The sequence below is a fragment of the Schistocerca americana genome, chromosome 3, assembly GCF_021461395.2.
Source record: "Schistocerca americana isolate TAMUIC-IGC-003095 chromosome 3, iqSchAmer2.1, whole genome shotgun sequence".
Taxonomy (NCBI): Eukaryota; Metazoa; Arthropoda; class Insecta; order Orthoptera; family Acrididae; genus Schistocerca; species Schistocerca americana.
Window position 1 is genome coordinate 205,416,630 of NC_060121.1, and position 15,888 is coordinate 205,432,517.

At 44.5% G+C, this 15,888-nt stretch overlaps 1 long non-coding RNA gene across 1 annotated transcript; it reads right to left on the reverse strand.

Moving 5' to 3' along the window:
• Positions 1–329: 329 nt before the first annotated feature.
• On the reverse strand, positions 330–13,233 carry LOC124605190. Its single transcript, XR_006978620.1, has 3 exons — positions 13,201–13,233; positions 5,306–5,438; positions 330–463 (listed from the first exon to the last, which is right to left on the reverse strand). It is a non-coding gene; the product is annotated as an uncharacterized LOC124605190 (long non-coding RNA).
• Between the last annotated feature and the right edge of the window lie 2,655 nt (positions 13,234–15,888).

Here is a 15,888-nt window from a genome sequence, read left to right on the forward strand (position 1 = left end):
ATTCGGGAGGACGACAGTTCAAATCCGAACCGACCATCCTGATTTAGGTTTGCCGTGATTTTCCTCAATCGCTTCAGGCAAATGCGCGTATGGTTCCTTTGACAGGGCACAGCCGGCTTCGTTCCCCACCTTTCCTTAATCAGATGAGACCGATGACATCGCTGTTTGGTGCCTTCCCGCAAATCAACCAACCAACCATAAGAATACTTCACGCAGCATCGAACGATATAACTTTTGCCGGAACGTAGGATAGGAAAAAGTTGCGGAGGAGACAGGATATAAAATCGTCCAGAAATTACATAACTGATATTTATTGAAATTCAGTGTGTGTTTCACATCAGATAAATAACAGAAAGAGAGCTAATACGATGTCAATTGCTGTCCGGTTGGCTGTACCAAGAGGAGCACACTTCGGATGCCGTCTCACACAGGGACGATATTGCACGATTCGACGAGTCGTAATCTGGGAACAGAAGAAAAGCCATCAGTTTCAGTGCATACCTCAAATATCAGGGAAGAACCTTTTCATTTACGCAATGCAGATGTGAAATAACATAATGATAAGCTACATGAACACGCAGAACACTGCTTTCAGTTTCTCAAAATTGAACACTTATTGATTAAACACTTGTTGATTAAGCTTTTACCAAGAGGTAGGTAGTTTAGTATCAATAGCTCACACGACACCCCACACCAGTATTCAAAAGTTAGTCGAAATTTAGAAACGACAGTACTTTTCCCTAAAGAAAGGATTGCAGAACAAAATATTTTAGGACTGTGTCGTAAACATAGTCACTGACATCGGAGTCCGAAATTACACGCAAAACAGTAATAAAATGCGAAGATCATCTCCAGACTATCAAAGCAGTCTGCATGGAATATGATAGCCCACATGTGCTTGATAGTGACGAGATGAACAATTAGTGTGAAACTTCAGGAGCCTTATAGACAGCAAACAGATCACGTTTCTACTGAACAGCTCGTCACTGGTCTGGAGAGACGTTGGTGGTGAGAAATGGGACACTGCATCCTAGATAAACACACCGGACAAAGATATTATCCCAGGGAGAAATTAAGCAGTTTCAGTTGCGTTGGTGACGAGGAAGCGAGTCCTCAGTTACGTCATATCAAGGTACTCTACCAACGATCTACCAAACTGGGGGATGTTGGTTGCTACGTTTCATCTACTATTGCAAACTGGGTGGTTTAATGGTCCACTCGAGGTGCAGTATGATGCCCGAGTGACGATCCAACCAAGGATGCATTTGTGCGAGTCTAAGGGCACGGCCCTTGCCACATTGCAAGATAAAAGTGTCCACAGCATACTCAGCATGAAGATGTAAAGATGTACAGAAAGAGGTAACACTTGGCTACCGAGAATGTTGAAGTAAGCAACACAGTTCACGTTCATGGTAACCTGAATGACTGGGCCAAGCTATGGTACGATAAATACTCCAAAAAATTTCTGAACGACCGTCGGCATGACATATAACCTATACACACTACACCTTACATAACTTCTTGAACAGTCGGTGCACTCGCAGCAGTTAACTACGAGGTCTGTTCAAAAGTTCCGGAACATTCGTAATTTCGCGACAGTGGTGTGTGGGAGCTAAATGCGGTTGGCGTCCTTGCACATAATGTGTTTAATGTGTAACTGCCGGAAGATCATTGTTGTATGTATGTTAGTTATTGTTGAGTGCTGTATTAAGTACAACGTTGTGGCACACAATTTACGAATTTCGAAGTGGCAGAGTTAGAGGAGCGACGCGTCTGCATTAAATTTCAAATGAAACTCAAGAAAACCTTTACACAGATACACCAAACGATCCAGGAAGCCTGCGGTGATGAGTACTTAAACCGTACTGGGTGTTGCAAATGGTTCACACGGTTTAAACATGGTCAGACGGAGGTTAAAGATGACCCTCGCTCAGGACGCACTTCGACGTGTACCGGCGACGCTCATGTCAGGAACGTCAACTGAATTGTGTATGCCAATCGAAGACTGACTGTCCGAGAGATTGCAGAAGAATATAACATTTAAGTTGGACCATGTCATGAAATCCCGTAACAGCATCTTGGAATGCATCGTACCGCCGCCAAGTTCGTCCCACGGCTCGTGAGTCAAGATTAGTATGTGAAGAGCTATTGGAGCTCACAAATGAGAGCGACATATTGCTCAAGACAATCATAATTGGTGATGAGACGTGGATCTACGCTTGATGACGTTGAGACCAAGGTCCAGTCTTCACAATGAGTAGGGAAAGGTTGTCTAAGACCTAAAAAAGCTTGTCAGGTCGGGTCGAATGTCAAAGCCCTGCTGACAGTTTCCTTTGACTTTGAAGGATTAGTGGATCATGAATTCGTGCCACAGGGACAAACTGTTAATCAATGGTACTATCGGAACGTGTTGTGATGTGAGATGTGGCTAGATAATTCAGGGCTCTCGTATCAATAACGCACCCGCACATTCATATCTGTTGGTGCATGACTATTGCACAAAAAACGAAATCAATGTGCTGCCTCGCCCTCCATACTCTTCAGTAATGGTCCCTGGAGCCAATTTTTTATTTCCAAAGTTGAAAATCTCGTCGAAAGAACGAAGATTTGAAAAGATCTACGAGATAAAAGAAAATTCTCAGATACTGCTTTGCGTGATCTAGCAAGTTGGGTACCAAGAACGCTTCCGGAACTGGAAACGGTGGTGGGAGCATTGTATCAGTTGTGGAGGAGAGTATTTCGAAAGAGACCATTCACAATAAGTAAAACCGAAGCTTAGAAAAATTTTGTCGACAAAGTTCCAGAATTTTCTGAACAGACCTAGTATTTGAAAAGATTGAATTGTGGACTCGTCCGATCATACTAGGCCCTTGCGCTGAGCTGCTGTAGGTACGTCTGTCGTTTGGCTCACTGAAGCCGTGAAGCTCGATGTACCGTCGTGTACAACGGCCTTTTGCAAGATACCCAACTATGAGAGTCCCTTGAATGCGGTTCCCTTCACAATTTTCTCTCAAAAACTGTCTAAGAAGGACCCGCATTCACTGACAGCAACGATTCCTGTCTGTTTTGAAACCGACTGCCATTGAGGAGGTATTACTACGACCACTTTTGTTCATCCTATTACATGTCTGCCGGAGGTACGCGATTCCTTACATATAAGTTGGACATACCAAGTTGACATACCAGCCTATTAGGCAACTTCATTCATGCAATGGTCATGGACGTCTCAACACGATAGCTCCTTTCTGTCAACAATAATATTATCTTGGAACACTTCCATTTGGTCTGTGTTTGCAAAGAAAAACAGTAATATCACAAATTGAATCTGCCTTGTTGCAAAACACCTTGTTATTCGTTTATTTCTTTATTATCCCAAACTAGTTTCGGTGAAAAACATCACCATCATCAGTAGGGTTTTTTTAAATCTAAAACATGCAGAAAATGGTATGGTTGAACACACACAGTAAAACATTATTATATTTTTACAATTCGTCTTTTGAAATATAGTTTTCTATTGGTACTTTCATACTACCTTATTTATTGTATGTTACAGCATGTTTTAAGCAATTATTGGCGCTGTTTGCGACATATTTTCTGTGCTCTTTCTTTTGTTGCCGTCTTTTTACTTAGCGAACATCATGTCATCTGCAACCATGTGAGCGGCTGTTAGTAAACAAATACTAAACGGTAAACTTCGTATGTCAGCAGTATATACTTGGGGTTGTGGTAATGTTGTGGAAACCAGTTATTTGGTGTGTACTGAGCTGTTGCTTAGCTATTCGTGTACTCACGTTCGTTGGATGGTGTGTGGCTGCTTTTATACACAGAGAAACAAAACTTTTGCACTTTGTTTCTGATCCAGAATATTACACCATCTTGCTGTTCGCGTGTGTCGCGAGAGACGTATCGCATGGGGCGAGAAAGGCTATGAAAAACTGTAGCGCGAATTGCTAGTACTTTCTGTCGTTCTGTCATATCCCAGCGTCGATCCATCTTACTGTGCTGACCCCACATAACCGTCTGCAACACAAGCATGACCTACATCGGCGGTGGAAAGTCACATGACCACCTGGTACCAGCACTGTATCAACTCCAGCGCTCCAAAGCGACCAGTGTGTTTTTTTCAGGGGCTGACTAACATTTACAAAATTTATTCCAATCTAATGTGGTGTGGTGTGGTGCTACGGAAACTTTTTATTATGATTAATATTAAAAGACAGCCCTATGTTGCAGAAAACTCTTTATTGGTTCAAAAACGACGCGTTTTACCCGGGTAGAACTCACATCAATGATACAATTCGCTGATGACACTGCTATCTTGAGTGAAAGTGAAGAAGAATACATGATCTGCTAAAGAATCTAATGAGTACAGAATACTGATTGAGAGTAAATCGAAGAAAGACGAAAGTAATGACAAGTAGCAGAATGAGAACAGCGAGAAACTTAACATCAGGATTGATGGTTACGGAGTAGATAAAGTTAAGGAACTCTGCTACCAAGGCAGCAAAATAACCAATGACGGACAGAGCAAAGCGGGCGTCAGAAGCAGACAAGCACTGGAAGAAAGGGCATCCCTAGTTAAGGGAAGTCTACTAGTATCTAACATAGGCCTTAATTTGAGGAAGAAATTTCTGAGAATGCACATTTAGAGCACAACACTGTAGGGTAGTGAAACATGGACTGTGGGAAAACAGGAACAGAAGAGAACAGAATCATTTGAAATGTGGTGAAACAGACAAATGTTGAAAATTTGGTGGACTGATAAAGGAATGAGGAGGTCCTGCGCAGATTCGGAGAGGAAAGGAATAGTGGAGAAGGCTGACGAGAAGAAGGGAGAGGATGATAGGACATCTGTTAAGACATAGAGTGGTACTAGAGGGAGCTATAGAGCTCAAAAACTGTAGAGGAAGACAGAGGTTGGAATACATCCAGCAGATAATTGAGGACGAAGGTTGCGAGGACTACTCTGAGATAGTTTGGCATGGGAGAGGATTCGTGGCGGGCCGCATCAAACCAGTCAGAAGACTGATGACTCAAAAAAGAAAGGGCATCATCAGGGTACCTCGTGCAATGTGGGCCATCAGTTACATCAGCGCAGAGTAAGGCCACACTATGTCCTGGGAGCAAATTGCTGATGGCTGATCCGCCCTTAAAGCTCACATGCTAATGTCCCACGTCGGTAGCATCATACTAGTACATTACTTGACAGTGGCGAAGAAGTGCTCTTCTTGTTCCATATCCAAGCAATGTGGATCAGCACTCAGCATTAGCAGCTGCAGTGTCCGAACAGGAGTTGACTACATACCCACGGAGCTGGTCCTCTTTCCGTACATGGCACCGTTGAAAGGAAGCTTCTTGAAGCCGATTCCCTCCGTCAGACAGATCTGCAGCACGATGGCCCACACCAGCATACAGGCGAAAGAGCAGCGCTTCATGTCCTGAAACGAAGTATGAGTGAATTGTTGCAAGAGTCCCGAGCTTCCAATAAATTACTTAGTTCGGGAATTGCATGTTTCATAGCTAATTTGAGCTATTTCTTTTCGAAATGATTTGTAACGAGTCACTTTTCAGGATATGTATATGTCATTAGTTATTGTGGATGTTTCTTAAGTAACACACTGGCCTAAATTTAACATTAATATACAGGGTGAGTCATAAGTGAGGAAAAATATGTTCAAAAAATGGCTCTGAGCACTATGGGACTTAACAGCTATGGTCATCAGTCCCCTAGAACTTAGAACTACTTAAACCTAACTAACCTAAGGACATCACACAACACCCAGTCATCACGAGGCAGAGAAAGGAAAAATATGTCGAGGACTGCAAGCTACTGTGCGTAACACGTAACGCACCGTTGTTAATTTCGTTCTGCTCGGTGTACTGTGCACGTAAAACAAAACAAAAAAAGGTTAATCATTGAACGACATACCGACGAGCCTCACGATCACGACATGTCATTCACCCATAGATACAACACATGACACGCCAATGAGCTGATGTGTATCCGCCAGCGTTTCAAAGATACGAGAAAGAAGAAATCCCATCGTAATGTATGTGAAATTGTGTCAGAGCTTGTGAATCACACGTTGCCGGCGGTAACGGAGTGTACAGTCCCATGTTAGGCAATGTGTGTCCTGTAAGCGGAAAGAGTGGTCAACGGCGGAAGTAACACCGCGGCGTGCATGACGTGTTTACAACACCTCTGCGCTGCTCACTCTGCCCGATACTCGCCGTGTCGACAGCTGCTAACGGCCGCGTCGCAGTGTTACTACAGCACCATAGCAAGTTTCACAAACGAGGAATACGCCGACATCCGCCTCACCTACGGGCTAGCAGATGGAAGAGCTGACGTTGCAAGGCAACTGTATCACGAGAGCTAGCCGGCGCCTTCCATCCGCAAAAACGTTTTACTCTGTGGACAGGCGCTTGAGGGAGTATGTTGCATGTGTAGCACCTCCAGGATTTAATGGTCGTGGCCGACCGTCGACACACAGAGCGGATGGCGAAGAAAAAGCGTTACAAACTGTTGCGGAGGACCGATCAATAAGGGCCAGGTCTCTCGCCACTGAGGTCGGAATGTCACAATCCATTGTTATGCGAGTACTCCATAGAAATCATTACCATCCCTTTCGCATGCAGAGGGTACAGGCATTATTGCCGGAAGACTACCAGAGGAGGCTGGACTTCTGCAACTTTATCCTACGGCGTCAGACCAACGACCAGCGTTTTTCACGAACAATTCTGTTCACCGACGAAGCCTATTTCACGAAGGAAAGTATAGTGAAATCGCATAATTGGCACGAATTGGCGGAAGAAAACCCCCACAGCAACGATACGGTGTCAATATCAGGCGTGGTATTATTGATCACCATCTCATAGAGCCACATGTGCTACCACAAAGGCATACGGGAGAGCGGTATCTGCGTTTCCCGGATGCTACGTTACCGGAATTGTTGGAAGACGTTAGTTTGGCGTCTCGTATGAACCTGTGGTACATGCATGAACGTGCCCCCGCTCACTTCAGCGCCAAAGTGCGACGCCACCTGGACAATGCCTTCCCTTCGAAATGGATCGGCCGTGGAGGCCCTGCAGCATGGCCAGCAATATCGCCAGACCTAAATCCACTGGATTTCTTTTTGTGGGGCCATCTGAAAACTGTGATTTATGAAGGAGAGGCTGTTGATGTCAACACCCTTCAATGCAGAACGCAACATGCCTGTGATGTTACGCTCAGAGATACAGACATATTGGATCGTGTTCAGCAATCCTTCCTGCGAAGAGTTAAACTTTGCCACACACATCGTAGCCGTCATTTCGAACAGTACTTATAAACCGCCACTGCAGCTTTTGGTCATATGTTTCTATATTAGTTCCAATTTGTACAGCTATATTGTATTCGTTTGTACTAACTGTCACATACCTGTTTAGTTGTATTTTGTATTCTGCATCTGTGTACTCGTTTCTGAAAGCGAATTCTGGGATACAAAAACCAAATTATAAAACATCCATGTACAGTAGTGCAGCCCCTCCTCACGTTCATTCCCCTATGCCAACTAGCCACGATACATAATACTGACCAGCGTAACCGTTACGAGATAGATGCGGGCGCTGTCATTGCTCGCAATGACTTGGCAGACCGTCTGTTGATGACGCATGCCTCGCCTTCTCGTGAGCGGCTAGACTACCTACAACACTCGCATGTTGTGCCGTGTTACCGATCTGTCCCCTTGGCCAATGTCGGCGCACAGTAAGACGCAAAATTTCACTTCATATTTCCAGATGACGACATAGGAACATGCGGAAAACGAATTTATGTTTGTAACTCAGTGTGTGACAATTTTCATGACATACTTTTCCTCATTTATGGCTCACTTTGTAGATACTATTTTAAAGTCCTACTTATACAACTACTTTATAAATACACTGCTGGTAAAAGCAGTACACATGGGAAGACGACGTCGATTTTGATCCGATGACGACATGTGATCCCTGAGAGATAGAAGCTGCACCGATAGTGGTTTCAATGTCTTCCGCCGATAGATAGTGTAGTGGCACAGCGACCAGTGTGCTGTCTATGTCTACCCATTAACAGGGACTGCTCACAGCCAGGAGGCTCAGTCTGGTGCAAACGTGTGAAGCAAGCAGGCAACCATGCAGTGGTGCTTCCTACAGCCAATTCGAAAGGTGTCAGATTGTGGCCTTCCTTGTGGTGCGATGATCCTTACGGGGAATTGAAACACAAGTTGGTCGTCATATGTGCAACTATGCTGGTATCAGAGGTCACATGAATATTCTCAAACCTGCAAACGAGTTTCTGGACGTTCACGCAGCACAGACGCCCGGCAGGATCGTCATATTGCAAGGGCAGCAGTGGCCACAGCAGTGCCACAGCACAGGTAACAGTGCTTCTGAGCCCAGACGTGTCAACACGAACTGCTGCGACCCAATTATTAGCACTGGTACTACGGGCACACACTTCTCTAGGCCGCCTTCCACTCACACCATTGCATCGAAGTGTGCGGCTAGATTTTTGCCCTCTTGGAAGATGGACTGGCGTGCCGTCATCTTCAGTGATGCAAGCAGATTCGGTCTGCACGCAAGAGATGGTTGTTTGCGCGTAGACCAGGTGAACGCCTGGTGAGCCCTGTCTCGTAGAGTGCATTTGTCCAAGATGCTCTGCCCCACAACAGGCCTTACGTGGCGTGTGATGAGCTACAACTGTCATGGGTGTTTCTGGAGGGAACGCTAACCAGCGCTCAGTACGTGCAGATCGTTGTTAGATCCGATCTTTTGCTTTTCTTGCATGAGGAAGGTGAGGTGTTGTTGCAGCACGGTAGTGTTCGCCCACAGGCTTCCCGTGAAATTCAACGTGCTCTGCAAGATGTGCAGCAGCTTCCCTGGCCACCACGATCTCCGGACTTGTATTCAATCGAGTACGTGTGCGATATGACGGAACGAAAAGTGACTCGTCAACGAACAACAGCTACAGAACTTCATGGACAGATCGAGCAGGTGTGGCGCAGCGTATCCCAGGATAATATTCGCCATCTGTACAATCGACTGGCTGCCCGAGTCAGTATCTGCATTGACGCCTGTGGAGGTTACACCACGTACTAACATGGGTGATTCAGCATGGGTCGATATCTGGTATCTCTGAACCGCTTATACTGTTGATCTGTAAGTGTAAACATTTCACGTACTCCACATGCACTGTTGTTCCAATAAATCTTAAGTGATTTTGGAAATCTTTAAAGGGGTGTACTAATTTATTTCCGGCAGTATAGTTTCCTTCAACACGATGATGATGAAGAAGTCCCATACTCCGTAACAGAGCGTAGGAGATCCGCACCGCCGACTAGCCAAGGCCCTAGTGGAGATGGTTTGCCATTGCCTTCCTCCGACCGTAATTGGGATGAAAGGTGATGATGAAGACGACGAAACAACACCCAGTCATCTCGAGGCTGGTGAAAATCCCTGACCCCGTGGGGAATCGAACCCAGGAGTCCGTGCGCGGGAAGCGAGAACGCTACGTACCGCTAGACCACGAGCTGCAGACTTCCTTCAACAGGCTGCCATTTAAAAATCGCTTATGGAAAAGAAAGAGTAGTCCATAAGACGTAATTATATGTTAAATTTAAAACTTGCCTTACTACCTCGTCTTACGTAAGGGTTTAGAAATATGCCTGTTCCAGCTTTTCTAACTCTGATATTTTGTTATTTGGCAAATGATCAAAATTATTATTGAGCCACAATTTTTTCTCTGAGTCACCAACAGCTTTAACAAATAACAGCTTTTCTTCTGGTGTTATAGAGGTGTGGACATCACTGTTGCTCTCAAATTGTGGCAGATTTTTTTTTTTTTTTTGACGAATTTCGTTAACGAATGCACAGAAGGGTTCCGTGATTTTGTTACAGACTTTCACGTACGATGGAGAATGGTAAACGTATCAGTTTGAGGTAAGTTGTACTGGTGCGGAAACGACCGAGTCGAAAATTCTGATTCTTCATACAGTTCTGATTCTTCTTACAGTGAAGTACATGCACCGGTGCTGTTTCAAAGATTGTACGGTAGGCAACTTTCAGAGATAGTAGCATGGACCAAAAAAAGTAAAAAAAAAATGCCTAGTAAACACGGGCTTTAAAATGCATGCCTTGAAACCTAATGTGATGTGACGCACACTTTTCTATTAAACAAGTGACCATAGCTCTTAAAGAACACATTTCAGGGTCAATATTTACTGGACTTTTTTCTCGTTTTTCTTCAAACTATCGCCTCTCAAAATATGGAAAGCAAAGTGCTGTCAGTAGAAGAGCTATGTTTCACAGTGTAGAAATTCCTCAAGGCTCTTACGATACACAACTTTAGATCTCACGTTTATTAGACAATTTTTTCTTGCTTCGAAATAAACTACTTGAAAGCAAATAACTTGAGTTCAGCTGTGTTAGTTACTACCAGTGTTAGGTATTGATGATATATGAAAATTTGTGGCGGACCAGGACTCGAACCCAAATTTCCTACTCATCATGAGCGGTCGCCTTAACCGTTAGGCTATCCAGACGGCTCTTTGTCGTCAACGACGGTTGCTCATCCTGACGTGAAACTAAATCTTTTCTTGTTTTGATCCATACTACCATCTCTCAGAATACGGAATGCGAAGGTATTCAACGCCAGATATTTGTTTCATAGTATCCAAGATGAAGAAGTGCTCATTGCTCTTAAGTTACGCATTTTAGAGCTTATGTTTACCAGTCTTTCTTGCTCTGAATTATCGTTCGTTTCATGTCCCTGAATACTGACCATTTCTCCTGGGACACCCTATATATAAGGAATAGGAGAAGATTGAGGATTGAATCCAGTGAGAATCCCTTCGTAATTTCTCCCCAGCCTAAAATTTTCATTTTTCTAACATTACTTGAATTGTTCAGCACAACTTCACTCTGTTAAGTATGATTCAAACCAGTTGTTCGTAAAGCAATCAGCTCAATAAAACTCCAGTTTTTCTAAAAAGATTGTAGTATCACATATCGTTAGCGCCCTACCGGCCGGCATCCTACAGGTGGCAACAGAATAGGAAGTTTCCAGCAGATGGCGATAGCAGTTGTGTGGGTTCCAGCGGACCCAGTGGAGCATGCCCATTGAGCCATGCCTCTGGACTACGAGCGCCCTCTGCGCCGTAATATAGGACGGCAGTAGATTGCATTCAGTCACTTGGAGCCTTATCAGTACGACATCCTCGTTCATCCTAAATACAGCGAGTCTCATCGTAGTTTCTGTTGTATGAAATGGACTTTAATTCTTGGTGCATTATTTGTAATGAGACTTCATTCTCTTGGTTCAGTACAAGTTAAGTAAATCTTCTGGATGTCACGTTAACTTGCTCGCTAATCATTTCTGCCACTGTCCAGTTTTCCGGCGACGACAGATGCCACACCACTCTGCAGCCCATCTTTCCTTACCATTGTGTACGAAGCGGTACACAACAAGGATGACATAATATGTACAATAAAGCGGCTTGGACTGATCACATATACGTGAGATACACACGACTCATTTGTACATGTTAGGGCCGTTACAAAATATAATTACAGACAATGCGACATGAGTTAAGACGTCAAGGAACAACTTCCACCGTATCTGAGGGAGCTGGTGAGAGAAAAATGTTGTAGGGGAAACCAAATAATGGGATACATCCAACAAATAATTTAGAATGTTGAGTTCAAGTGCTACTCTGAGATGAAGAGGATGGTCTGCATTAAAGCAGTCAGAAGATAGATGCCTTGTGACCCTCCACCCCCTCCCCTTAAAAAAATAAAGAAAAGGAAGGTATGAATCCATGAAGATCTCCCTCTTGATGTTTCTGGAGTACGATCTGAATTACGAGTTTATCGAAACCATCACGGGTGAAAGCTGCTTGATCAGTAAACAGTATTAATGAGATTTCTCTGCGATTTGCAGTTAACCAACAACAATATCCCAATCGTCTACCTTCATCTCCTTCTCGAAGGAATTGACTTTTCTGTAAATGGTAAAGACAGAGACTGGGGCCGGCCGGTGTGGTCGTCCGGTTCTAGGCGCTTCAGTCTGGAACCGCGTGACCGCTACGGTCGCAGGTTCGAATCCTGCCTCGGGCATGGATGCGTGTGATGTCCTTAGGTTAGTTAGGTTTAATTAGTTCTAGGCGACTGATGACCTCCGGAGTTAAGTCGCATAGTGCTCAGAGCCATTTGAACCAGAGACTGGCATACATGATTTCCGCTATACACTTGTTGTGGAACACCTATTTGTGTAAAAACTCTGCGTGCTCTTTCAAGGACTATATTCTACCACCTGAGTATGTCTTCTACTACATCCACATACTGTTTATTTGCACTTTCAGATGAGAAGCGTTAGCATTACAAAACCTGAACAAAACTATTATATCGGTCTGCTCAGCATCAGTAAATAGAAGTGGAATACTAATACAGTAGAACTGAAGAACAAATCACATTCAGAACCACAGTTGTAAAACGCAAGCTTGTAAACTCAAGCACAAATTCACAACTTGAACTTCAAGAAACAAAAATGTCCGTTGATCATTATACCCATAGCAATTGGAGTATCAACACATGAAGTGAAAAGTAACCTCTGTAACAAGTTGTATTCCTGTTTTTAATAAAAACTGAACACATGCTGTATCAAATGTTTCATTCGAATTGGCCTATACAACCACATTATTTACTATTCTTGCTTGTGTTCCAGGAAAGAGTCCCCCCCCCCCCCCCCTAGCGTAGCGGTAGCCTTACTGTCTACCACGCAGGGTGACCGGGCTCGATTCCCGGCAGGGGACTGGGTGTTGTGCGTCTTTCATCATCGCAAGTCGCCGATGTGGCGTCACCTAAAAAGGACTCGCAATACGGCGGCCGAACTCCCAGCCAACAATGCCATACGATCATTTCCATTTTTTTCCTGGAAAGAAAGACCCTACGCCATGGTATACGGATGCGAGGTAGTACGTAAACTGACAGTATTGGTTAGCTGGCATCGAAGATAGACGTGACTGCGAAAATTTTGAAGAAATTGCCTGTAATGGAGTTGAAATAAAATGCATTATATTCTAATGAGTGAGAGTTGTGTACTGTAACAAAGATATAGTAATACCGTGGTACCATTAATGCAATACAAACTACGCGAACTTCGAGAGAACGTGGTGGACGGCTTACCGAATGCGAAAGTATCTACTGGGTCGCCTGATGTCACAAGAACTGTTGAAAGGGACGGACGATGCCTTCCTTTTATACTGCGGGAGAGTTAGATCTGATCTCGGAGACATGAGCGATGCTGCCATTGATCAACTTGGCGGGAGGCCGCTGCTGGAACGACCACTGCGCCTCCCTGATTACGTGTCAAACGCATTCTTCCATCCATGAGACAAACCGTGCCACATTTGTATCTTTCTGGGTCCTGTTTCTCTCGTGACATCAATTTCACAAGTAGGAGGAAATGGTTATGAGCTTAGCTTCCTTCTATATCGTACCCTGTGAATACGAGGATGATTCCTCTTTAATAATTTATTATTATGGAAATGAGGTAATTCAGTAAAATTAAAGATGAATTATTTTTCGACGTACCCCCCATGACGAGTAATCCAATCATTCCACCGCTTCGAAAGCACGTGGATACCTCGTGGGAAATAGCCTTTTTAGTTTTGAATGCAGCCAGTCGTGAACAGCGGTTTTCACCTCTCCATAGCTTCTACATCTACATCTTCATACATACTCCGCAAGTACCGTACGGTGCGTGGCGGAGGGTGACTGTGCCACAACTATTCTTTTCGTTTCCTGTTCCACTGGGAAACAGAGCGATGGAAAAGCGACTGTCAGTACGGCTCCATATTAGCACTAATTTCTCGTATGTTATGTTCGTCGTCCTTTCGCGAACTTCATGTTGGTGGCAGTGGAATCGTTCTGAAGTCTGCTTCAAATGCTGGTACACTAAATTTTCTCACTAGTGCTCCTCTAAGAAACACTGCCTTACCTCTGGGGATTCCCATACTTCCCAAAGTCGCTCCGTAATACTAGCGTGTTGTTCGAACCTTTCGGTAACAAATCTAGCAGACCGCCTCTTTATTTCTTCGATGTTTTCCTATAATCCGAAGTTGTGCGGATCCCACACACTCGGGCAGTACTTAAGAATACATCACAAAACTTTCCATAAGCGGTCTTATTTACAGATGAAGCGTACTTTCCCAAAATTTTCCCAATAAACCTAGGTCGACCATTCGCCTTCCCTGCCACAGTACTGAGATGCTCCTTCCATTTCATATAGATTTGCAGCTTCACACCAAGATATTTAAACGATGTGGCTATGCCAAGCAGAACACTACGAACACTGCGTCCGAACATTAAATATTTGTTTTCCCTTCTCACAAACACTGACTTACATTTTTCTACATTTAGAGCTAGCTGCCACTAATTACACCGGTTAGAATTTTGTCTACGTCATTTTGTACTTCCCTACAGTCAACCATTTTCGATACCTTCCCGTACTGTGCAGCAACATCAGCAAACACCTGCTGACTGCAGCCCACCCTGTTCGCCAGATCACTTAAGTATGTAGAAGATAACAGTGTTTCTGTCACACTTCCAGGGGAATTGCTGGAGACACCCTTATTACTGATGAACTGTTTGTGTCTTCATGTTTGACTGCAGTCACTTCTTTGCGCTGTCCGATAATACGAAAGTCACTCAAGACGATGTTGGTAAGATGGATATATAGCTGACATTTGCAGTGAGAAATATTATTTGTTTACCGTTGATTGCACAGGGCGAAGCTGGTTGCATGGCACGTTTTAACAATAATTATGAGCCGTGGTGCGGCTTGCGTTGATGCTGTTTGTAGGTTTCCGCCCTCTGTAGGAGGCCAGAAGGTTGTGTTTTTATTTGGCATGGTTGCGGTTGTTTGTCTTCTTCTCGTGTTGACTGGAGACACTCGGTTTCGCAAGCGTTGCCTGTCCACTAGTGGCAGCAGCGGCGGTTATCGATATGTAGTAACTGTTACCCTATCTTTGAGACGACGTCGTTGTTCGCTGGGTCGTGTGAGTGTGCGAATTCAGTTGGGGACCCAGGAGAAGCCTAGTCCGTGTAATACGAAAACACGCCGGGACTGCTGGCGACACGCATGAACTGCCGGATGGAAGGGCTGTGGTTACGACGGTGCACGACTTCGTCGTAAACCTGATCCAGCAAGCTTTAAGATGAGTATATTTCAATCCAAGTAGAGAAACCTACACTACTGTGATATCTCGCGATTTTCCAGTGGCTTGGGTTCGTGTTGCTACTCGTAGTGCCGCTGAAGCGAAGAGCAGCGAGTGGAGTGCTTGGGGAAGGCGGATCTGCTTAGCTTTCCTCGACTTCTTATTACTATTTACTACGTCCAGCTTATTGTTAAGTTCAACCAGCGGCAATTTTTCTTGCCTGGTGGCTGCTAACACCCCAGTTACCAGCCCTGGGGATTAATGTATGCAACGGCAGTGTACATTTCCTCGACTTACCGATGCTGTCCAGTAAGGCGTGTAGTTTTGACAGCTTTCTTGATAGTAGGCCAGTTGGTGATTTTTCTACTCTGGTGTTAATGATTCCTTTCTCGTTCCGGGCGCTCTAAACACGGTATTCTGGACGTAGTGCAGACCGCCGGTTCCGGCTTTGGCGAGTTGTTCCATTCTTGCATTTGGTTTATCGGACCTCAGGTAGCATCAGCAAGATTACCATTAGTCATTCGTTAGACTACCACTAGTCTGAATTACCATCTTGTTAAGTGAATGCAACTCTTGGCTGCCTACCTCCCGCTTGCGAAAGTGTTTGTTGCCGGACGTTCTCAGAAGTCGATTACTGGAGCACCGTCTGGATCAG